This window comes from Hermetia illucens, chromosome 1 (assembly GCF_905115235.1).
Source record: "Hermetia illucens chromosome 1, iHerIll2.2.curated.20191125, whole genome shotgun sequence".
Lineage (NCBI taxonomy): Eukaryota > Metazoa > Arthropoda > Insecta > Diptera > Stratiomyidae > Hermetia > Hermetia illucens.
In genome coordinates this window covers 100,623,216-100,647,458 of record NC_051849.1, presented here as the reverse complement: position 1 = coordinate 100,647,458, position 24,243 = coordinate 100,623,216, and the positions used below count along the sequence as shown (strand labels likewise).

At 42.6% G+C, this 24,243-nt stretch overlaps 1 protein-coding gene across 1 annotated transcript in view; it reads right to left on the bottom strand.

Moving 5' to 3' along the window:
- LOC119654204 overlaps nucleotides 1-11,688 on the bottom strand; it is an 81,280-nt gene extending 69,592 nt beyond the window's left edge. The window contains exon 1 of the mRNA XM_038059420.1: nucleotides 11,491-11,688. The gene's annotated coding sequence lies outside the window, so the exon portion shown is untranslated. The remainder of the gene's footprint in view (nucleotides 1-11,490) is intronic.
- Nucleotides 11,689-24,243: the final 12,555 nt, after the last annotated feature.

Genomic DNA, 24,243 nt, shown 5'->3' with positions numbered 1-24,243 from the left:
ATATACCACTTCTCCAAGAGTGTCAACCCATACCTCTGCACCGTAGAGCAGGGCAGACTGCATTGAGCTCATCAGGAAACACCGCCTACTAGATGTAGGACCCCCAATATTTGCCATTAACCTACTTAACGCCAAAACCCCAGCTGCAGCCTTGTTCGTTGCTGGTTTGATTTGCTCAAAGAAGCTCATCTTTGAGTCAAGAGTCAGTCCAAGGTACTTTACAGCTGATTATCGATTTGCCGAATGATGTAGGACGCAGGGTCGGTCTCTTTTTAGTCAGGATGACTACGTCGGGTTTTTCCAGTGCCCGGTTAAAACCATAAGCAATCATTCATCCGCTTACCCGTTGCATGAATATGCTGCAGTCTGCTTTGCGCCTGTTCGACAGTGCGTCCAACAAGCGCAGTGACATCATCTCCATAACCGACAAGGCGCGACTCATCTGGCCCTCCAGCGTTTCATAGAGCATGGAGCGGTTCCTCAGATAGTCCCTCATTATTCGTAAGAGATAGTTTGGCATGTGGAAAGTATTGTCTAGTGTGCCTAGAATGTCTTTCCATCTTATGGAATTAAAGGCACTTCTGCCGTCAAGCGTTACGAGGAAAACCACTCATGGAGTTCGACGGCTATGTGGGTCCGCTCATCGAACGGCATCCACGACTTGCATGACAGCATCAACTGTGCATCAACAATCTCTCTGTTCTAAAACCGAACTGCGTGGAGATAAGTCTCGAGCAACGCGTATCGCTTTAGCGAGTCTACTTCTGATGAGCTTTCCGAGCATTTTTGCAGCAGTGTATACTTAACAAAGTGGACCACCTTCCAACAAGAAGGGAAAATGACACCTTTCAGGCAAGCGTTGAATGCGCCGAGCAGTAGATCCGGTCAAGGTTAGAATACGAGTTTGTATACCTTTGCTGGAATACCATCGAGTCCTGGCGTCTTCTTCCTTTTCATAGAGAGGGCTGAATGTTCTAACTCTTTTATAGAGAAAAGTGGACAGTCCTTTACGCTCTCTGCGCCGACGTTATCATCCCGTACGGGAAATAGTGGTCGTACAATGAGGTCCATCTGCTCGACTTTAAGTGAACAAGGGTTCCGCAGAGCCCCGATTTTGCCGGTTACTAGTTTGTAACCGAGTTCCCACGGGTCTGCATTCATGTCGTCGGCTAGATAACCCGCCCATCAGCAACACCAGTGACTCCGACGCGAAGGTTAAGTCTGGACTGCTTACCTCCACTATCAGTCCTGTTCTCGCCGCCATTTCGAGAATTCGTTTCCCTCTGGATCTGTATGAGGTATGCCCCATACCATCTATAACATTTGATTGGGGCGACCCGGATTCGTATCCTATACACCACCCAACCAATTCTTATTTTCCCGCTGTTTAGGAGCTTCCTCCAGTATTGCTCCGTAACTTCCACCACAGCAAGTTTTTGGCCTTGGGAGTTCGCAGAGGTGATACCAATCCGGACATTCGCATTTGATGGTATCGTTCTTTTCTGTGAGGTAATCAAGGTCTTGGATTTCCAGGGAGCACGTGGGTTACAGGCTGGAAACCAAAGCTTTCTCTCCCAGAAGCCCCTTGACTGCTTCACAGAGCATAACTTTATTTGCCCTTGGGCCTAGTTCAACTAGGACTCCACCACAATTCGTGTTACGAATGGAAAGGACTTCTGCTTCACTATCTTCGGGTTTGACTTTGTAACGGATTTCACTGAGGACTCCCACAAAATTCTTGCCTTTCATCGGCTTAATAAGCAGAGCTGGCGGTCTAGTCCTCCTTCGTCTCCCCAGCTTTCATTTTGATGCTACGTCCTTCGTGTCCGCCTTAATTTTAAGCAGAGCCTTTTCTAATGACGCGGCATGACCTCTTGACCTCTTCGCCTTCTTCTTTTAAGTCCTGGAGAGTACCTGAGTGAAGTTTCCTTCAGATGCCCCTTCCTCCTTTCGTTTTTTTCCAGTTCGCTCTGCAATGGACTGCCTGCGATCCGTTTGGCGCTCGCAGTATTTTCATCGGGAGGCGCGGTTGTTTCTGCTTCCCGAGGATTTTCTGTTACTCTCCATGTCTGCCTATAATATGAAATTCAGTCCAGGAGCTCCTCCAGCTCGATCAGCCCACTTTCCCCCTTGGCTGAGGGTTTTCTGCAAGAACGTCGCAATAGCATGCATTTCACAACTGCCGCGCATTACTTAATAAGCCTTTCCAATTCAGCTTTCACCAGAGTAGTCGATAGCCCTCCCACTCCGCTTATATTCGAAACCATTTGGTTAGCTTCGCCAGTTTCTACTGTCTCTTTTTCCGCAATGATAGCACAGCGTGGTACTGTCTGGGTTCCCGTCGCTGTTGCAGATGCTGCATCACTTTGCGAGTCTTCTCCTCTATTTTCGCATCCCGATGTTTCGTCGCATATTTCAACCCTTGCTGCGTCCTTTGTTGGGCGCTGGGGCGAGCGACGCATTTTCGTACTCCCACTATCTACTCGTTTATTTTGTTTGTGCTCGCCATTTAATTTTTTTACCAGCGCATCGTGCGTAAGGGAGCGGGCCGCAATAGTCAGGAATGGGTATACCCTCGATGATAAAGCACCTACCCCAGTTCCCTGAGCCCTGACCTACGATTAGCTGTTCTCGGAATTTGCTCACTACCCGACCAGGGTTCCGACGGGGCTAGCTCCTGATACACGCCATAATTACCATCTTGACAGAGCTAGGCTCACATCACGCCATCGACATAGACAAGGAGTTGTCGACGGCTCCGGGGACTCCCAATGTGTCTCAGCGTGTATTGGTCATTAGCAGTTCGCTCTTCACCGAGAGCCTCTTCTATAGGCACCTACCTAGGACACAGATATTATGATATGGTATGGTAATGTGATATTACACTTTAAGATGATATCACTTTTGTAATATTCAATGAATCATCTACCCATCTATATTACTCACTTTAGTATGATATGCATGGTCGATGTGTTATATTGCAGTAATCTTACACAAAAGAAACAATTTTGAGTTAGCACAATTTGGCTAGTAGTAGTAAAAATTGAATTTTCTTAATATTATTCTTCATATTACAGCCTATATGAGTTCATGATTATAGAATGAACTTGAGGAGGGTTTTGAGTCTATGTCCATAAAGTATGGTAATATACTCTTACTGACTTTATTTGAGGAGATGTCGTTATGAAAAGTATTTTGAGACATAGGTATCATATAGAGCCAACTTCATGATTTTTTCCGATTTTGATGAATTAGGTTTAGAATTGCTTTAATTGGTAAGCTATGCCGTCCACCTCATTTTGTGTAAGCACAAAAACTTCGGTTCGATATCTGTCGCTCCGTCTGTCCCTCTGTCTGCCTGTCTGTCATACCCCATTTATTCAGAAACAGCTGAACCGATTGTTACGAAATTTGTTGAGAATATGTGGTATGTGTGTCCGTTTACATGCAGCGAGTGGCGCCATTTCATGTTGAATTTTAAGGGGGGCATACATGCGAAAAGAGGGTGAAAATTTTTTTCACAGAACATGGTCATGTGGGGTGTCAAATGAATTAGTACTCTTCGAAACTGATTATTAAAATCTGTTTTCTCTCTGTCTGTCCGTCTGTCTGTCTGTCTGTCTGTCACACGCATTTTTCTCTGAGACGGTTACAGCGATTGTCACAAAATTCGGTAGAAAGGTGGGAACTGTGAATGCTCACGCATACAGTGAGTTACATCCTTTTACGACGAATTTAAGGAGGTCCTCATACATGCAAAAGGGGCGGGGGTCCTCATACATGCAAAAGGGAGGTGTACATTTTTTTCATCAAATATAGTCATGCAAGTATCAAATTAAAGGTCTCGGTTTGTACTTTTCGAAACCGGTCTTAGTTTTGACATTTGTTAGAAATGTGGGGAGTGCAGGGGGTTGAAACTGATCGTTCCTTTAAGGGGGGCCATTCTCAGAAACTACCAAACCGAAAAATCTGGAAAAATCAGGATGCTGCCACTATATGGTGCATGGGCTCCGAAATACCTTCCATACTAAAAAGTGAAGCGATGGCGGCTTTACGGTTTCTTACCAGGGCAGAGGCAAATCGTCAGACGCTGCCTCACCTCTGCAGCAGCGTGACCGTAGCGGCTCGCAGAAGTTGAGTGCTCCTTTATATAGTTCGTAGAACACGACATGACTACGAATTATATTGCGAGCCGCTACGGTCACGCTGCTTCCAGGGCAGAGATGAGGCAGCGTCTAACGATTTGCCTCTGCCCTGGTAAGAAACCGTAAAGCCGCCATCGCTTCACTTTTTTGAAAAGTTTGCTTGCAAGCCCTAAGCGAGGGGTCCGTGGACCAGGAAAGAGGGAGTAAGTTGCTTCCCATTTGGTCTGGTCCAGTATTAAGTTGATGCGGACTTAGGACCCCATCATTCTCAAAACGAATACCTTCCATACTGTTTTCTGTACAAATAAAGTTAATAATAGTATATTACTACAATTTTTAGTAATTGGCTGCTAAACCCCCCTCAAGTTCATGCTAGCACCAGGAAATATAGGGTATAACATAGAGTATGATCTCACCAAGTTTGGTGAAAATCCCATTATCATTAACAAAGTTATAATACGTCAAAGTTGTTGCTTCTTTGCAAATTCAAGACTATGAATATCAATATCATCCGAAAGTGGATATTCTCACATAATATATGCATATATTACGTGCTACACACTAGGAAATACACCAAACCTTTTGTACCTGAAGCGTCCAGCCGGTTTTCCGACTTGTTCTGATACTGCATGAAAAATAGGGGAGATAGGGCCCAAAAAGTCAAACAGGTCTCGTTCTCAGAACCCACCCAACCGAAAAATTTGAAAAAAATCACAATGATGCAACTATATGAAATTGAGGCCTGAAAATACATCCCATTCTGATATCTACACAAATAAAGGTAATACTAATATATTACTGTGTTTTTGAAATTTACCGGAAGGCCTCCCCCTTAATTTCATCTCAGGAGTACATAATTTGACGTCAAGATAGACGATAATATAGGACATAATGCCGAAAGGTTTCAAGGCAAATCGACCATTATTAACAAAGTTATAGGAGGTTAAATTTCGCATTTCAAGTAAATTTATGGCACCCACGACATGTATGACGTCATCATCATATAAAGTGAACTTATATAAACGGCGAGGTCTTGGCAGCGGTTTTTAATTTACCACTAAACACAGAAAATGAAACTGCCTAGGAATTCTTACGGAGCATAGGATTAAAAATTTGAGTTTTTATCAAATTCTCGTCATTTGTGTTTTAAGTTTTAATTTTATGCTTCAATATGTAGCAAACTGCGTTTGACTTTTATTGAAAGCCATTAAATGCTTACTGTAGACCGCTATTAAGCAAAGAATATCTATTGCTGATTTAAACATTTCAAAAACGATTTCCAACTTGTAGAACAGGAGGAGTTACTTGATCAAGACTCACATCAAAAGGAGGATTATGGTGCGATGTTACACAAGCATTTGCGGGCGATCTATCAATAATAATTAACAGCAAATTTGCGTACACAATATGCGACCGCTTGAATGCAACTCTACAGATAATCCTTCTAACGAATTTACGACGAATACTACAAAGACTGGACAAATTATGTTCACTAGGAACACTAGGTGGGGAAATCAAGTCAGACAAATAACCGAGTATTTAGGAGTGTATATCGACTTCAAGCTTACAATGGTTAATGGAAGCATTATACCCAGGAACAATGTAAGAAATTCTGCAGGATGGTCTGGTGCTTTCGGACCTTGATAGGTAAGGCCTGGAGACTTTCACCACAAGAGGTTCACTGTATTAATGAAACCCATTACACCTCAACAGCACGGTGTACGAATTTCAAATCTTCGAACAAAACCGTTCTTACAATTTCCAAAGAGCGGGACACACGATATGAAACTGAACGCTCATGACAGGCTCGAACAAGGTATGGTAATTTCACAACCATGTTCGAGTTGCAAGGATATGAAGGACCAGAAGTTTAACGTAACTGCTTGTCGCGTATGCGTAATCCCACGTTCCCCTTTAGATACAGATTGATTTGGAAACCACAGTCAAAGACCCGCCAACATTAGCATAGCGGTACTGGTTATCTAATTTGGCGTAGTTAAGAAGTACGGTGCCGGAGTTGCACAGCGCGATTCCACACTAGAGATCTTAAGGAACGCTGCTCGCGCTATGGGCACAACCATTTTGAAACTCCCACAAGTAGTCAAAATGCTAATAATCGGGCTGGGAACACCAAGAATCCTTCTGGAGCATATTCTCCAGAGGACCATTTCGGCTCTGGTGGCACCAAATAACTTCCAATAAACTTCTTGGCGAGAACAACTTCAGATGAGTGGTATTGCTTATTCGGGTTTGATCGCCTTCCTCGAGTACGTGGGGACGAAGTGAAAGAGCAAGTGATCTGATTTATTTATTTCTTCCAGTACATGAAGCAAATCCACAGTTTTTGTAAATATACTTAGGGAGATCAACATTCGGATCGCTACTTTAGGATTAGGGTTAGTTTAGGGTTGTGACCTTATTGTTAGAGAGAATTACGGCGCCTGTGGCATTAGAAGCCTACCTAAATCTATCCCACATTCATTGTAAAGTACAATGGTAAGCAACTAACGACACATACCATTAGCACCATCTGGAAAACTATGGGCAAACATCAGGTAACTTTCATGGCTACCAAGCATATGTTTTCAGGTTTATTTTCGAAAACCCCGATTTAAGAACTGATCCCTCGGAAAATTGACGACATATTTCAGGAGGAGCTACATATAATTTTTTTAGCGATAGGTTACAAATGATCAACGTTAAATAGTGATACCACACCAAGCTAGTTGGTGTGAAGCTGCCATCAGTTGCTGCTAAAACTTGGCTGACTGAAGAAAACATTCTTGATGTGAGTGCCGCGTACTGGAAGATCGCTTGCATTTGTGAAGACTGACAAACTTACTCGCGAAGATCTAATTCCACAATGGTGAGATCAGAAGTAGTTAGGTGTCAATTCTTCTCTGATCAACGTAGTTATAAGGGTACACGCAACCGTATGAAGAAATCTAGATCTCTTCTTGCAGCTGAAAACCTGTGAAAAACACTGCTTTGAGGACCCTAGGTACAGTTGTCGAGGAACGTGCGCATCTCCATAAACCAACTATAGTCCCTTTTCGATAGCCGTGAGGTCAGTCCCAATCCGAGATGTTGTTGACGTTTCGGTAGCAAGAAAAAATTTCGTAATTTGCAGCAGCAGCAGCAACAAAGTCGAAGGGGAATTGTGTAATGTGGCTTTAGACAAAAATGGGTTCAACACGATAATCCCAGGTGTAGGGGAAATTCCAAGAATACTCATGCCTCCAAGGTATTTTGTAGAACCTGCTAGGCTCGCGTATCATGAGCTGCTAAAACCAATTGAAATCACCACTGACAATCGATATCTAATTGATGCATTTGAGCCGAACGTTGAAGGATAAATGGCAGCAATTCAGCGAGATAAAATAACAATGACAATACTTGATCCCTTTTTGCGACTTGGAAACGTTGAAATCGGACATCCTACCTCTGCTCCCTAAACTACCCCATTGAAAAAATCGGGGTAACGGTCCCGGAGTTATGTAACCAATATGAGGAAAAGGGTAAGATAGGTCTGCATTTCAGCAGTCCAATCTACATATACCTGAAACGAAGATACTTGGAAAAACATTTTTTTTATGAATGTGTGCACCGTCTGTCTCTAGAACGCCTCCGCTGGGAATATGACATCAACACGTACTAATTACTCGTGATTACTAGTGATGGCGCATAAATGTGATTTGCGAATTAATGGCGAAACGGATCGATAAACGGAAGGGGTTGAAGGCTCTTTTGGCCATTGCGAGTAATGGCGGGCGTGACACACTTGAACTTCGATACCAAGCGAAATTACAAAAAGTTCAACGCCATGTCCAAAGGAAAAATGTGCTGATCGGGAACACGGAAGATGCCGTAGAACGCAATGATTTCAGAAGTGTGTACCGCATCACGAAATAGCTTGTAAATCTTTCGGTTCTTAATCGTATCACTTCCGATGAGGTTCCTGCTCTTGTAAATGAAATGGCTGATCACCGTAACTTGCGAATATGGACTATTCCTCCAAGCAGAAGAGAAATAATTTCGACCATCAATGCACTCAAGTAAGGTCATTGGAATTGACGATCTCCCCCCAGAGTTATTTATCGCTGCATTTGCAATTACTGCAAATCTACTGGTTCCACTCGTACGGAAATCTTGGGAATCCGAGACCTTTCCCAGAGAGTTGAAGAATAGGATGATCGTTAAGATCCCAAAGATGGGTACTCGTTCTGCTTCATGCTTTTGCAAAGATAATGGCTGAAATAATCCTGAAACGCATCAAAGAACATCTTAAAAGCTTGGTTGACAAATAGAAGGCTGGTTTCTGCTCCGGATCTTCCTGCGTTGACCACATCAACACCCTACGAATCATTTCGGGACAGCGCGCGGAGTTTAGATCTTCGCTCAAGATCGATTTCCAAAAAAAACTTTCGATAACGTGAACAGGGGGTGTATCTGGTGTGATCTACGCACGAGGGGCATTGCAGAGAAACTAATAGCTACTATCAGAGCGACATATGATGTCACCGATATCATTTCTTCTTGTTGTGACGTTCTTCATACTGTCTTGTCCGGAGGACGTTGGGGAATGGACTATGACATCTTTCCTCAAACATCTCGACAACGTTCATGACGACTATTTGTTCTCTTACCCGGTTACAGACCTTGACCAATTGGCTCTGAATTTAGAAAGAGAGCCAAGTACAGTTGGACTGAAGAAAAACACCGACAAAACCAAGGTTCTCACTCTGATGGGTTATCGCACTAGTGATTTCTGCCGACGGTGGCACCGAACTGGATGTCGCTCGACATATTAACAGCACCAGATCCGCTTTCGCTATCCTGTCTAAATCTAAAATTCTCCCAAGTAAGCCCACCAGTGGGTTGCCCCAAGTATCCGCGAACGATGGCGCGTAGGTATGGTTGACGTGCTATGCCCCACCAAGGGGTAAGTGGCAATATATAATATTATGTGTGCCATAAACCAAAAGTTGGAACTAGCAGCACCCTAACCGTAAAGCGAAAAAACTACACCCTTGAGGCAGAATATCGGTCAAGTAAAATTTGGGCAAGTAACACATCGTTCAATAAGTCTCGGGACTAGCGTAGAAATGGCGCTAATAATGCCATTTATATACCAAGGTTCAGAAGTACCAACCTTCAGATAAGATGGGTCAAAATTTGATGTAATTCGAAGCATAACCAAGAAAGCTATAGTGGTTAAACTGGCGCTACCTTTGCAATCGTGAAAAAATGGACCAAAACGAATTTCGTGTGTTGATAAAACATTGTTGAGGGAGTAACTCCCGAAAACACCAAGCAAGTATTGAAAATCGTGATGGGTGACCGCAAAATGAAAGTGCGCGAGATAGCTAAGAAGGTGAACATATCAACTGGTAGTGCATTTACTATTTTGCACCAAACATTGGCTATGAAAAAGGTTTTTTCCAAATGGCTGCCGCGTTTGCTCACAATGGAACAAAAGCAACAACGTATCAATGATTCGGAGAGCTGTTTGGCACTGTTTACTCGCAATAAACAGGATTTTTTGCGTCGATATGTAACAGTGGACGAAACATGGATTCACCATTTCACTCCGGAGTCAAGTCGGCAGTCAGCTGAATGGCGTACGACCGGTAAAAGCCGCCCGAAGCGTCCAAAAACACAACAGTCGGCCGGCAAAGTGATGGCGTCCGTATTCTGGGATGCGAATGGTATAATTTTCATTGACTACCTCGAAAAAGGAAAAACCATCAATAGCGACTACTACATGGTGTTATTGGATCGTTTGAAGGCCGAAATAGCGAAAAAACGCCCACACATGAAGAAGAAGAAAGTCATCTTTCATCAAGACAACGCACCGTGCCACAAGTCAATCAAAACGATGACCAAATTCAACGAATTATGCTTCCAACTGCTTCCTTATCCTCCGTACTCGCCGGATCTGGCCCCCAGCGACTACTGGCTCTTTGCGGATCTCAAAAAGATGTTCCACAGAAAAAGATTTGGCTCAAATGAGGAGGTGCTCGCTGCTACTGAGGCTCATTTTGAGTCAAAAGACAAATCGTTTTACAAACATGGCATTGAAAAGTTAGAGAAGCGTTGGAGTGATCGTATAACCCTTGAAGGAGATTATGTTGATGAATAATAAAGAATTTTGCCGATAAAATGTTGTTTTCATAGTTAGTCCCGGGACTTATTGAACGATGTGTTAATCCAATTCACCTACCAAGGAACTCTACTTACTAAGGACGACAATGAACGGCACGAACGCCCATAATGCATATTTCACAATTCTGTCCGTTATGAATTCAAGGAAGGTCCATAGAAAAAACTGCAAGATGCGTGCATTGAAAATTTTCTGAAAAATATAATACATGGAGCCATCAAGTAAAAAGTAACCGAGAACTAAGAAAACTGGAGAAGATGTATCCGATTGGCCAAGGCTCATTATAGGCTACAGTGTCATCCCATCACTACTCAGCTATCAGTTTCGTGAACATTAAGTCCAACCGACTTCCTTTTTTGGAGGGCCAGGGTAACCATCTATGGAGTTGATGCCAAATATGTCTTAAATAGAGTCGAGCAACTTAAAAAAGGCTAGAAAAGTATATGCACCTTTGTCATTTCGTTGCATCTATTCTGCGTGCCTCGATTATTTGTTATCAACCGATATATTTCAGGGAGGTTTTTTCTAATTCACATTCACATGACTTTATCATTTTACAAGTGTTTTTGAACAACAATGAAAACTCGTTTTTTTAATGAGTCGCATGTAAACATATTCCTGCATCCCGCTCGTACTTTAAAACGTGCGCTAAAAGTATCTACAAACTTACATCTGAATTGAACTCAATATGCAATATGCACCGGAATGTAACTATAATAGAAAGTTCAAGAGTCACTATTTCCTCTTACAAGTGGTTCTTAAGAAAAGAAACAAAGGCAAAGCTCTTGCAATTGCAAAGGATATACTACGGGAGTGGAGAACAACGAACAGTATTCCACCTTGGGGGTGTTGGAAGAAATGACACTAAATCACTGCTGAAGCTCAAGCACGAAATGCATACGGCTATACATCTACCTGAGTGAAGACACCCTTCTTCAATACGCTCACACAAATAGTCTAGGTGCGGACTCTATGCTGTTGAAAAATTTGGATACAATTTTTATTCCTTTATGTCAACTTTTCAAAAGAAATCGTCTTTGAACTACAAAAACAACAATATAAGATGCACACGATTCCCCAACTTAATGTCACAGTTTAAATTCGGAAATCCCGGATGCCAAAGATGTCTCTCGAACAAGGAGTACACCTTATGAATTTTGCAACTTTGTAGTTAATATTTACCTTTATTCCGAGTATTTTATTTCGCCATTAAGTTTTCGCAGTATTTATTTGAATCCTCAGAAACTTTGATTTACAAAAATGCTTAAAATTTTATGTTTATAAACTGAGTGTCGTCGTCACAGAAATCTTTTTTCCACTTTAATAAAATAAGATACATTTTTCGTCACAGAGAGCTTTCGTACTGGCGAAAGTTGGCGACAAGAAGAAATGCATGCGCATAAAACCGGCAAAATAAACTTGAAATCATCACCTGTGAGAAAGCAAGGCAACGTTGACAGCAGAGGGTGGAGAAAATAACGAAAAATCGATGAGAACCGCATTCGTTAAAAGCTTCAGGAAAACGTTAATAGATTTTATGATTTTCCGGTTACTTAGCGAAATTTTGTCATTTGATTTATTGTTACTGCATTCATGCAACGGTATGTGTTTGGCGTTCTAATATTTGCTTGAAATTTTATGAGAATCAAGATTCAATGGAAATTGAAGGAAATTTGATGGAGAGACAATGGGCTTTTATAAGAGCATAATTGATGGAGCAGTTTGCAAAATACAGCATCCTTCATATAATGTACAACCAGATTAGTTTTTGAGGTTTTGTGTGAAACAAAGCCTTATTAATTCAATGTCTGCCTGTCCGGGCTCGAAATGTGTGCACCAAAAGTGAAACTGGTCTCGTTCTCAGAACCCACCCAACCGAAAAATCTGAACAAATCACAATGATGCATCTATTCAAAATTTAGATATGTGTAAAACAAAACCTTATTAAAATCAATTCTCTGTCTGTCTGTCACACGCACTTTTCTCCAAAACTGCTAAACCGATCCGAACGAAATTTGGTGGACAGATGGAACCTATAAAATCCCACGCATACAGTGAGTGGCATAAATTTAGGTGGAGTTTAAAGGGGGGCTCCCCATACATCCAAAGGGGGATTCAAACAATGTTTTCACCGGATATAGTCGTATAAGGTATCAAATGAAAGGTCTCGATTAGCACTTTCCGCAACTGATATTAGTTTAGTCGTGAATTGCAAAGTGGGCGAGTGAGGAGTCAAAATGTACGTACTTAAAGTGAGACAGGATTCATTTTCGGAAAATACCCAACCTAAAATTCCGAAAAAAATCAGGGTGATGCGCTTAGATGAAGTCTAGGCTTCAAAATATGTCCCATTCTGATATCTGCTCAAAAAAACTTACTAATAGTATATGACCAACTTTTAGAAAATTTACTGGGACACCCCCCTTAAATTCATCCTAGGACTTTCAAATTTTGTAGCAGCATAGAGGACAATATTTCGCATATACGTGCGATTTAATGGAAATCTGGTCATTACCGCCAAAGTTAAAGCAGTTCAAACTTAGCAATTTCGCGCGAATTAACTGCTTCCAAAGCCATGCAAATAAGATGCTAACGTCATAATTAACGGGAATAATTGATATTCGCACGAAATATTAAAGCGGTATTTATGAATAATCTACTTCTCCCCAGCCCTTTTTAAGGTTTTGTTTAAAACAATTATGTGAAATTTAATCCTCGAGAGATGTCCCCTGCCGGTATCAGCTGAAATAAATTTACTACTGGTATATTACCAACTTTTTGAAATTGACTGAAAAACTCCCCTTATGTTCATCCTAGGTGTACAAAAACACCGACATAGAGGACAGCCTCGTGTATACACATGCCAAGTTTCATGAAAATCCAACTATTAGTGTTAAAGTTATAGCAGTTCAAACTTATCAATTTGGTGTGAATTAACAGCATCCTAAGCCATACAAATAAGATGCTGACATCATAATTAACGAGAATAATTGACATTCGAGTGAAATATTTGACTTCCATTCAAGAAGAATTATCCCCAGTCCTTTCATGTTTTTTGTAAACACAAAACCTTATTAAAATCGATTTACTGTCTGTCTGTCCGTCTGTCTGTCTGTTTCTCGGAGAAGGTTGTAGCGATTGACACCAAATTTGGTAGAAAGGTGGAAAATGTGAACGCTCACGCATATAGTGAGTTACATCCAGTTGCGTGGAATTTAAGGGGGTCCCTATGCATGCAAAAGGGGGGTGTACATTTTTTTTTCATCAAATATAGTCATGTGGGATATCAAATTAAAGGTCTCGGTTAGTACTTTTCGACATTTGTTGGAAAGGTGGGGAGTGCGGGGGGTTGAAAGTGATCATTTCTTTGACGAACCCTTTCTCAGAAACTACCCAACCGAAAAATCTGGAAAAAATCAGGGGGCTGCCACTGTATGGTGCCTAGGCTCCGAAATACCCTCCATATCAATACCTGTTCAAATAAAATTAATAATAGTACATTACTATAATTTTTAGTAATTGACAGGAAAAACCCCTTTAAGTTCACCCTAGAATGACGAAATTTTACAGCAATATAAAGTACAGCATAGAGCATGATCCTGAGTTATAATAGGTCAAAGCTGTCGCTTCTGTGCAAATTTAAGACTTTGAATGCCAATACCACTTAAAAGTGGATATTTTCGCATAATATATATGTATATTACGTGCTACATACTAATGGGAAAAATGCACACTCACATCTCTTTATAAAAGAAACACACAAAACCTTTCATACCTGAAGCGTCTAGCTTCCGGTTTCCCGACTTGTTTTAGCTTTTTTTAGTTATTTAAATAAATACATACGTATGCATGCTTTCGTGCATAGAGCAAAGTGGAAATGTGTAAAGATGCGTTAGATTAATTCTGCCCACAATATTTATGCCTTTAATATGTATGAACATATGCATATTTTGTTTGGCAATATATGGCAGAATTTTTTGCAGTCTTAGCTATGTTTGAATGAAAAAACATGCATAGAGAGCTGCTTACATAAGATGAACACAAAACTTCTATACCTGAAACGCCGAGCTTCCAGTATTCAGACTTGTTTTACCAAACCCTACGCACTTGGGTCGAATGACACATACGCATACGCCTGTACCGTTTAAGAAAGACAACCTTAAAGTTTCAAAAGTCTGAAAAGTTGGAAGTACTATGATGATATAAAAAGTTGGATAATGCTGGACACTGATGATTTGGATTCGCCAGTCGATTTCTTTCTTCCCAGAGTGCTAAGATCCTGCGAACAACTTTTTGCGTAAACAGTAAAAAACAATTTATATTGGCCCATACTGAAAAACGAACAGAACGCTGCATAAGCAGCGACCTGTTAACTTTTACAGAGTGAGCCCACTGTTTCCTGTCGTATGATAGAATTGATTGCTCCTTATGTATATGCAGCCAAAAAATTAAATCAAAATAACACAAAAAAGTAAATTTTACGGAACAAAAATATATGCACACTATATAGTGAGGAAAATTAGAAATCCAGACATCATCGTACGAAATACATAAGTGCTCAGAGAGGGGATAAGAGGAGTTGTATACTTTTTGGTTTTTTTACAGGAACGTTACGTACAATCCGTTGGATACAATGCAGAAAGAATCAACGAAAAAGGATAAAATGAAACCCTATTTTCGTGTGCAAAATTGAAATCCGAGCAATGCCAAAAAATTGTAATAATGACATTAAAAACTCAAAAAATGACTAGTTTATATTCCATATGGAGGCTTTTAGCACCAAATACATCCTTCACGGGGCGGTTACATGGATTTTTCAACATTATTCGAGAAGACGTTCAATGAAGTATTTTTTGTTCGAAATGCGAAATGGACCTTCGCGAAGTCTACCGTCGACATAGTTCTGCAGGTTCTTAATAAGGATTCTGAAAGAGGCGGAAAAGTTGTAAGTAGCTTCCGACAGTGAGTCCTTGAGTGTTTTCCGTGGGTACCTGCCGCGGAGACTTAATCCCACAGTCTTCTTAAGACACGGATTGATTTTGTGACCACAATCAGAGCCCCGCTGTGACAAGCAACAACAGTACCAGTCTATACCAAGTGCATGGCTTAGCATCCATACTGGTGGATGCAAGACCTACATAAATCTCTAGCGAACAAAGGAGTACGGCACCCGTGTTGAAACGCAACACCACGCCGAGGCCCGAAGGTCCTTCTCACTTGAGCATAACCACAACCCCCATGAAGCTCCCACTAGGGGGCCAACCGCAAACAACCGAGCTGTACTCACATACAACGGGAGTTCACCCGAAGTATGAGAGTCCAGGAGCTATCCCGGTTCCCATGGTACCAGTATACCCCTGGTAAGGTTTTGTGACTAATTGCCACTTCAGATGAGTCTCCGTGCAGACTCAGGTCTAATCGCCCTGATTAGGCCTTTGGAGCATTCGCAAATTGCATCACGGCCGGCAAGCCAAAGTGAATACAGCGTCTCCCGGTGCCATCACTATGGAGGTTCTCCTCGGCCACTTGGTTTTTGTTTGGCCGACAGGGTTGCCGCCTTTCCTCGCCGCCTCCTCTAAGTACCAGTAGCTTCCGACAATTGAACACTACTACATGCGTGTTTTTCACGCTTTACGCTTCAGGTGAATGTTTGACGAATACCCAATTTCCTGTTTTGAGTGGCGCCAATTATCCCAAGAGGAGAAAGGATGGCGAACTCATCAAGAGTCCCACCAACATCAAGAATTGCTTATAATTTGGCGGAAGTGAAACAAATTCTGGGCTTTGTTCGTCGTTTCATAAGTCAGGTGTTAAGTCTTTTCGACGGCACCGTTTAAATATAATCGCAGGAAATTTGGCAATGAGGAGAGAGAGTCGTTTGCAAATTTCAATAGATGGATGAAATGTATTAGATAAAGTCTATTTTCTCAGGAACGAGGTTAATGGAGATGAAACTGAATGTTTTTAGTCGACGACAATGTGCCGAACTATACTACCATGTTCGTGAAGAAGTGGCTGGTCTGTATGGCGTTACCACGTTATCTCACAAAACCCAATTAGCTTTTGTGGTATTCGGTACTCCTGAAGCGGTTAGTCGTCTCACCATTCTCTTTCCAGTTAACTGAGTTCTGCTTGCCGCCCACCCACACTTCTTGGAATTGGTTTGTCGATCTTTTACTGAATTTTCCAAACAAATCGGACGGATACTTGATGTTTTATACTGCTTTCACAAACGAACTTTCATTACAAAACATCTTTTCGAACTGCTTTTCCTACAACTTTCGGAATTGTTATTCCTATTAAAAATGATTATTGCAGTGTTTTCCTGCCAAAACCTTTGATTAGTTTTTTCCCATTCCTCCGTACGTTGGGTTCATAGAGAATCTTGGGAAACTATATTTATAACTGCACATTATGGAAATCATCATCATTTGGCGGACCAGGAACCTAGCCTGAATGAGGACAGAGGTTGGAAACTCTTCAACCGGGCAAAACAAACACAAAATGGGCCAAGGTACAAAAATGCACAGACGACATAAATGGATTGAACAGACCATAAAAGCATTCAGATTACACAAGATTGTAGCCAATAACCGAAGAATTTTCCCTAAAAAAGGAAGGTGGGGCATTTACGGAAAAGGAAAAAGATGGGGTATACCTACTTCTAAAAACTCATTTTCCGGGGTTCTGTCCACGGTGGAGGATAGTAACTTTCCATCTTTCAGCCCATTAAGGAAGAGTGGAAAGGAAAAGGGAAAATGAGAATAGCAAAAGACACGACGGCTATAATAAGATAGATTGGGATCTTCTAAGCTAATGAAATCACCTCGAGAGAATGATACATTTCCAACACAACTGCAAAAGTGCCGGAAATCATTCTAGGCTCCGTTTTAGTGGTGTTAAAAGTCGGTGTAGCCTTGTGGTACATAACAGGTCTTATTTCCGAAAGCGGATAAAAAAGATTCGTTTCACTCTAAATCCTTCAGACCTATTTCCATGAAATCTTCCGCACTGAAAACTGTGGAGAAGTTCCTGTACAACTAGATTAGAACTTAGTTCTACGACGTAATCCATTTCATTCTTACCAACGTACTTCCCGGACTTAGCCGAGCATGACGTCCTGTATGGCGTACATAAGTCCCCCCCCTCCTCCAAAGGGATTCGCCTGTTCCTTACTATACAAATAAGAGCGTAGCCAGGGGGTGATGCATTCGGAATTTGGTCATAGTAGCCCTTATCCGCCGCTGGACGCTTTTCAGATCCGTCTCCGTCCACGGCAATATTCCAAATGCATATGTCAGTCTTTTATTTTCCCCGAGAAATGCAATTTCAGCATCAACTTCACAAGTTTCAGAAATTCGAACAGAACAACATCATTTAAATTACCAACTCGAGCAAGGGTTCCTTGCAGAATTACTGGGTATTTGTAGAAGTCTGTGTCGGTCATAGCTTGGACGTGGAGGGCACCAATGCTATGCTCAGCATGTGGCTCGCGATGACGTTTGTGGATGGCTTGGATTCGACCCTTGTCTAAACCAAATTTCATTCCAATTTCACGGATAACTAGATGAGAAGCCGCAAGGTGATTAGCGAGGATTCGTCCGAGTTCCGCACGAGAATGATGCAATTCACCACGGAGTGAAACTCACCCGCCTGAGTGGCTCGCTTAGCTGTTGGTAGCGGGATGAAAGTCACGAAGCTGACGGAGCAATCGTGGAAGTAAAAGAATGTAGAGATTCATCGGCGAAAGAGAGTTGAACAATTTTTTTTCTGAATTGAATTTAAAAAATATAAATGACATTGTTTTGTAATTGAGTTTTTATAATTCATAACTAATAAATGATTTAAATTTCCTAGATGCTTGAATTGCATTTTAAGTGTGCAAGCTACAATTAGAAGCAGCACGACGCTTTCTTTCATTGATTTCAACGAATTCAAGACGGTACCGACAAAACAATCGTGGCGTCCACTTACGACACCGTGATTAGAGGGGCCCAAACTACTATTCCGTGCCAGATTCTCTTCAAGTTGTCAAAGCGGATTCAGGATCAAGAAATTCAGACGGAGCTAGTGGAAATTAAGCAGCAGCCGAAGAGAAAACGCGTCAACAGCAAATACAACTCCAACATCAGCGAATCTTCACCACCGCCAGCAGTAATCGTTTGTGGAGGATTAAAAGCAGGAAACAGAAATTCACTGCCACAATCTCCGCTACCCGCTGGAGTTTTGCACAGCAACATTAGCGGCGGTGCTCTACAATGTCAGTTGTGCAACATCAACAAATTCATAAGCAGAAATAACAGAATCAGCATGCTAAATCATTCAAGGAACTTGTAGATTGCACGCTAATAACGGTTTCGAGGCGCTCGTAGTGCTCCTATAATATTTGGTCCACGATACCACAACCTTTTAAGCTAACGATTGGACTTGTCGTCGATGCCCTGGAGGAGTGTTCCTACTCGAAGTTAAAAGTCACCCTCGCCAAACGACTGACAGAGTTTACCTTAGGCGATCGTTCCCCGGAGTCAACTGCTGCATGAGATGAAGCAGTTGGGGGTGAACTTCTGAAGTCGCAGTAGTTGCAGCTCTCAGGACGTCTTGGCCTGTGCGGACTCCGAATCGTTGGAGATGTTAGCAAATACTGCTGACAAAATCCAGTGTCGCGGGAAGCCACGGGCCAAACCGCTGAGCTTCTGCAAACGGTGGGAACCCTCGCGGCAACCGTCTTGAAATTAGCGGCAATGGTTGAAGCTTTGCGTTCGGGTGGTAGGCCCCGAACACGTTCATGGTCCGCCAAACGAAATGGGTGATCGGGTAGTCGTGCATTGAGGCCTTCAACGAGTCCTGCAATTTGCTGGTACCACCGTCTCTTACAGATTCCGTAGTTTTGCTCAGGTCTTGAGGAAAAGTAGCCACTTGCGCTACTGTCAATCTTTCGAACATTTGTGAAGAGGTAGCCAACCCTCGCATTCATGCAGTTTTTCAAAAATACAGCAACATAACTACCGAAAGCAGTCTCTAGTGGCTCTTATATCTTCTCGAAGGTGCTTCCATTACCACCCCAGGAATTCGCTGTTGCTAAGAATGATTTTGATACATTTTCAAAGCAGGCTATTTACAGACCATCAAATAGCTGCTGGTCTTTCCCACTGTACATGGTTCCAAAGTCCAATGGCGAATGGACACCATGTGGCAATTACAGACGTCTGAATGCTCAGACTATTCCAGACCACTATCCTATACCACTTATCCACGACTTTGCGCACAATCTCGCTAACTGCCGTGTTTTCTCAACGTCGGACTTGGAGCCAAAACGTACCATCCTGCAGTCCAGAAGATATTCCGAAAACGGCAATATGCACAATACACCCTTCGGATTTTCGAGTTCACACGGATGCCTTTCGGTCTGTGCAATGCGGCGTAAATTTTTCACTCAAGACTAAAGACTCACGCGTGATTGCTTAGTTTACAGAGGCCGTCCAGGCTTTTGAGCTAGTCAGACAGCTGGCTGACGCTACACGCCTGTCAATTTCTCAAACAGATGCACCCCTAGCCGTATTCGTCGATGCCTCAAACATCGTGGTATGTGCTGCCCCAAATCTGGCAGCCATTGAGCTTCTTTTCCCAGAAATTGAATACAGCTTAACAGGATTACAGCACTGACGATCGTAAGCTATTAGCCGCGAAATAGTCTGCGAGACCTCTAAAAAGAGAGCAAATCCATATATTCCGGTCACTTTTCGGGGGGAAGTAGTTCATGCAGTCCACGATCTTTTGATCGCTGAAAAAGAGTTGAATAAAATTTTTTTCTGAATTAAAAAAAATACAAATGACATTGTTTTGTAATTGTAATCAGATGATGGCACTGATAATACTTCAAAAACTTTATTAGTTTCGTATCATGCGATCGATTAGCCAGATATGCAAGACCTCGCTTTGCCATTATGTATTTAGCAACTAAATCGATTTGTTTAGCCTCTAGTTGCCTGTCCTACAATTACCGATTCAATAATGAGTTACTTGGACCAAGACAAGGTGCGCAGGAGACTCCGCAGCGTTATAAATAAAAGCAAAGCTCGCGGTTGGCAGAGCTTTGTCAACGAGGTGAATGGGGACCCGTAGGGACTTGGCCATAAACTTGTCACCCGGAAAATCGGAGCTCTGCGGAGGCCCTGCATACAAAGTACCGAGCAGATGGATCACATTGTGCGGGTATTGTTTCCCAGACATCCTATACGGGTTGATGTCAATAGCGCGGAAAGCATCGAGGATTGGCGCCTTTTCACATAGAGAGAGCTCGAAGAAACTGTTCTCACTATGAAAAACAAGAAGGCGCCAGGTCCTGATGGCATTCCGGCGGGAGTTTACAAACAGGTGTTCCGTCATCGGCCAGAATTGCTGTTTGAGGCGTTTAACGCTTGGAGGACATTTTTCCTTATCCTTGCAAAGAGGCCAGACTCTCGCTGATCAGCAAGGGTAAAGGACACCCGGAGCTCCCGTCTGCATACCGACCGTTGTGCATGCTTGACATGGCCGGGAAAGTGCTCGAGAAGCTCATTAGGAGTAGACTCGCTGAAGCGATCGGTGCTACCGGGGACTTACCCCCAAGGCAGTTCGGGTTCAGAACAGGGCGATCCACAGTATATGCTATTATGGAGGTCGTAGATGCGGTTCATTAACGCTTGATATCAGAAATGCCTTCAATTCCGTAAGATGGATAGATATCCTAGGCATATTAGAAAACTCATTTCACGCGCCAAGCTGTCTCTTGCGGATATTGAGGGATTATCTGAAAGACCGCTCCTTGCTCTATGAGACGGGCCAAAGGAGGATGGAAATCACGTCGGGAGTAGCACAGGAATCCATGCTAGTGCTGGACCTCTGAAACGCTTTCTATGATAGTCTGCTAAAACTCGATATGCCCGAAGAGTCGTGTTTGGTCGATTATGCAGACGACTTTGGGGCACTTGCTGCCGGACGCACTGTTGAACAGGCGCAAAGCAGACTTAGTATATTGATGCGACGGGTAAACAGATGGACTGCTCACGATTTCAAAGTTGCGCTGGAAAAAACCGAAGTAGTCGTCTTGACCAGAAGGAGAATCCCGACCCTGTTTTCCATATGGATCGGCGAGTTGAGTATAGAGTCAAAACCAGTGGTTAAATACCTTGGTTTAAGGCTCGACTCGAAGATGAGCTTCTTCGAGCAAATCAAAACAGCAGCGGACAGGGCTGCAACTGGAAACGCGGCCTTGAGTCGACTACTAGGAGACGTCTCTTTATGAGAGCAACGCAGCCGGTTCTGCTCTATGTCGCGGAAGTATGGCCTGACGCCCTTGACAAGGAGTTGCATTGTAAACGCCTTGCTCAAGTGCAGAGGCGGGGAGCTTTGCGAGTGGCGTCTGCTTATCGCACCGTCTTTAAATCCGCTGTGATTGTCATCGCGCTAGTGATCCCCGTTGCCCTCCTATCAAGGAGTGCAAAGCTTTCTACTGCCGTAAGGGTGAGAACTTAAGAGAGTTGGTTGCCCGTGAAGAACGTCAACGCACCCCTACCGAGTGGTAACTTTTTTGGCAAAATGAGCCAAGGAGCAGATGAACTACGCGGCTCATCGACAATTTAGACAGGCAGGTGGAATCGTATTGCGCATTATATTCGGGCTCTTCTTATTACGAAGAAGTTTGAACTCAACCGGCGAAGAGATCGGACGGTAAGGGGTTCCCTCAACTGACAACTCCCTTTCTCCCCTCCCTTCCCATTGATGAAATTCCCTGACTTGAAGGCTCCCAAACCCGGGAGAGCGGTAGGGCTAGTCCGAAGTAATGTGTCAAACGGTTCCAGGCTAGTTCTCTGATGACAGGGAGGTGTTAATTTGTCCGACAGCGTACTGCTGCGGGAGTCCAACACTCTGTGCGTAAACGCATTCACCTGCCCTACTCCCAAAAAAAGGTGGGCACTGAGCATTCTACTAATAATGGACAAAGAGTTGGTAAACAAGTAATAGGTCTCATGTCTGCGGAGTCCTGCGCATTGTCCTTTTTAAGAACATGTTAGGCAATTTTCGCAATGAGGAAAGATGAAAATTCCCCTCGCCGACTACCTGATTTATACCATATGTCAACAGAGCGTGTTCTAGCGAATTATATACTGGATCAAAGCCAAAGTTTCTTCAGTTCTTCGAGCAGTTTTTGGCTGGACGAAGCTCCTTTTCCATAACGTCTGCATAATTCTTGCTCGGGACAGTGGCTTGGCGGGTGCCTTCGACAGTAATCCAATCAGTACGCTCAGCATGTTGGGACAGGTAACCTCCAAACTTCATTCCAATATTTTTTTCCTTCCGCTACCCAAAATTGTACTGCCTAGGTAATCTGAAAGGATTAATTGAATGATCAGAAAAAGCTCCGCTAGTTCCTCACATACGTTGCTTTCTGAATATGTCTGGGTGACATTCAACATAATGGCACAACCGACTGTATTTGACAGAAAGATTCTGTTTGAGGTTCACTGGTTAGTAGTTTCGGTTAATCCTCTATACTTTATTTTTCACTCGTCTGCTGACTTTGCAAGAGCAGATTTGAAATAATTAGGACTTGCCTTTCCTGTGGTAGTAATATTTATTAATCTCGCAAATACCGATATATCGGGAACCGCTTGTTCCGTTCATCAATGCTACAACTCCTACCTTAATGAGTGGTGTCGATGATTCAAATCAATTTTCCATAGTGAATCTCTCCGGTCACTCAAACCAATAACACAAAAGCAAATGCTCTAGGCATGCAGCAGGAACTCCACCACAATGTACAAGTGACTTCAATTACCGTATCAGCATACAGACGAGACGCAATTTTATCAGTGATTTCAGAAAGAATTCTCGGAGATGCATAGAGCCTGCGAACACCTGGTCTATGCAAAGATTCCATTTCTGGAAATTCTATAAACGATCTTTGCAGTTTATTGTAAACATTAGCGGGGGCTTCTGCTGAGCGATACAGAGTACCGATCCAGTGCGGTGTGGTGGTGTTGACACCATTGCCTCTACTGCCATCGTCTAGTAAATTGGTACCTATAGACTATGGTGAAACAGTGCAAGCAGGCTGAGCCATGAGCCCGGTCATCGTCGCTCCTAGTCGTCGAATCTCCCCACGATTAGCCGTTTCGACACGTGCTGTTCATTATCGAAGCTAGACGCAGTCACCAAGTCAGACAGCTCTCGTCGATTATCCGCACCGTTAAAGTCTTCTCATTAGTTAGTGGGAACTTTTATACCTTTGGAACTTCCAGGTGTGGCGATGGTTTCGTCAATGAATAATCTACAAAAGTACGAAATCCCAGCAGTTTTCTCACCCACCTCCTGAGGCGCGGCGATGACCTTCAGTCATTCAGACTGAAGCTATCGACCCTCCTCCATGGTAATGGCTACGGCGGAGTTATTATTATTATAGAAAAAGCGTTCATAAAAATCTTGACAACTCAAATTCCTACGTTTGTAGTCTCTTTCCCCAATACGCCAACATCTTTTATTGTCTCGAAGTTATTGGAAATTGCCGAGATGATGACTATATGCCTGAAGTTTTATACAAATCTTTTTTCATCAAGAATAGATGTTATGCCTACATACCGGTATTATCACTTGCCTACAGTTTTCAGTTCCGCTTCACTTTTTCGTTAATAATGTTTGGTACTATCCAATCTTTTGTTCCGATATTAAATTTAGTGGTCGCTTGCAGCTCAAATCAAAGCTATTGTGTTGTTATCTAGTGTTAACATCGCTGTTTGTACACATACGCAATTTCATCTCCAAAAGCTTTTATGGTTCGCTTAGTCCGTTCAATATCGTAACCTCATTCATTGAGGGCGAGCCTCATCTACAAAATCAATCCCAGTATGGTGCTATAAATAGTTATCGATAAATTTGAATACTTGGTTGGTAATAGAC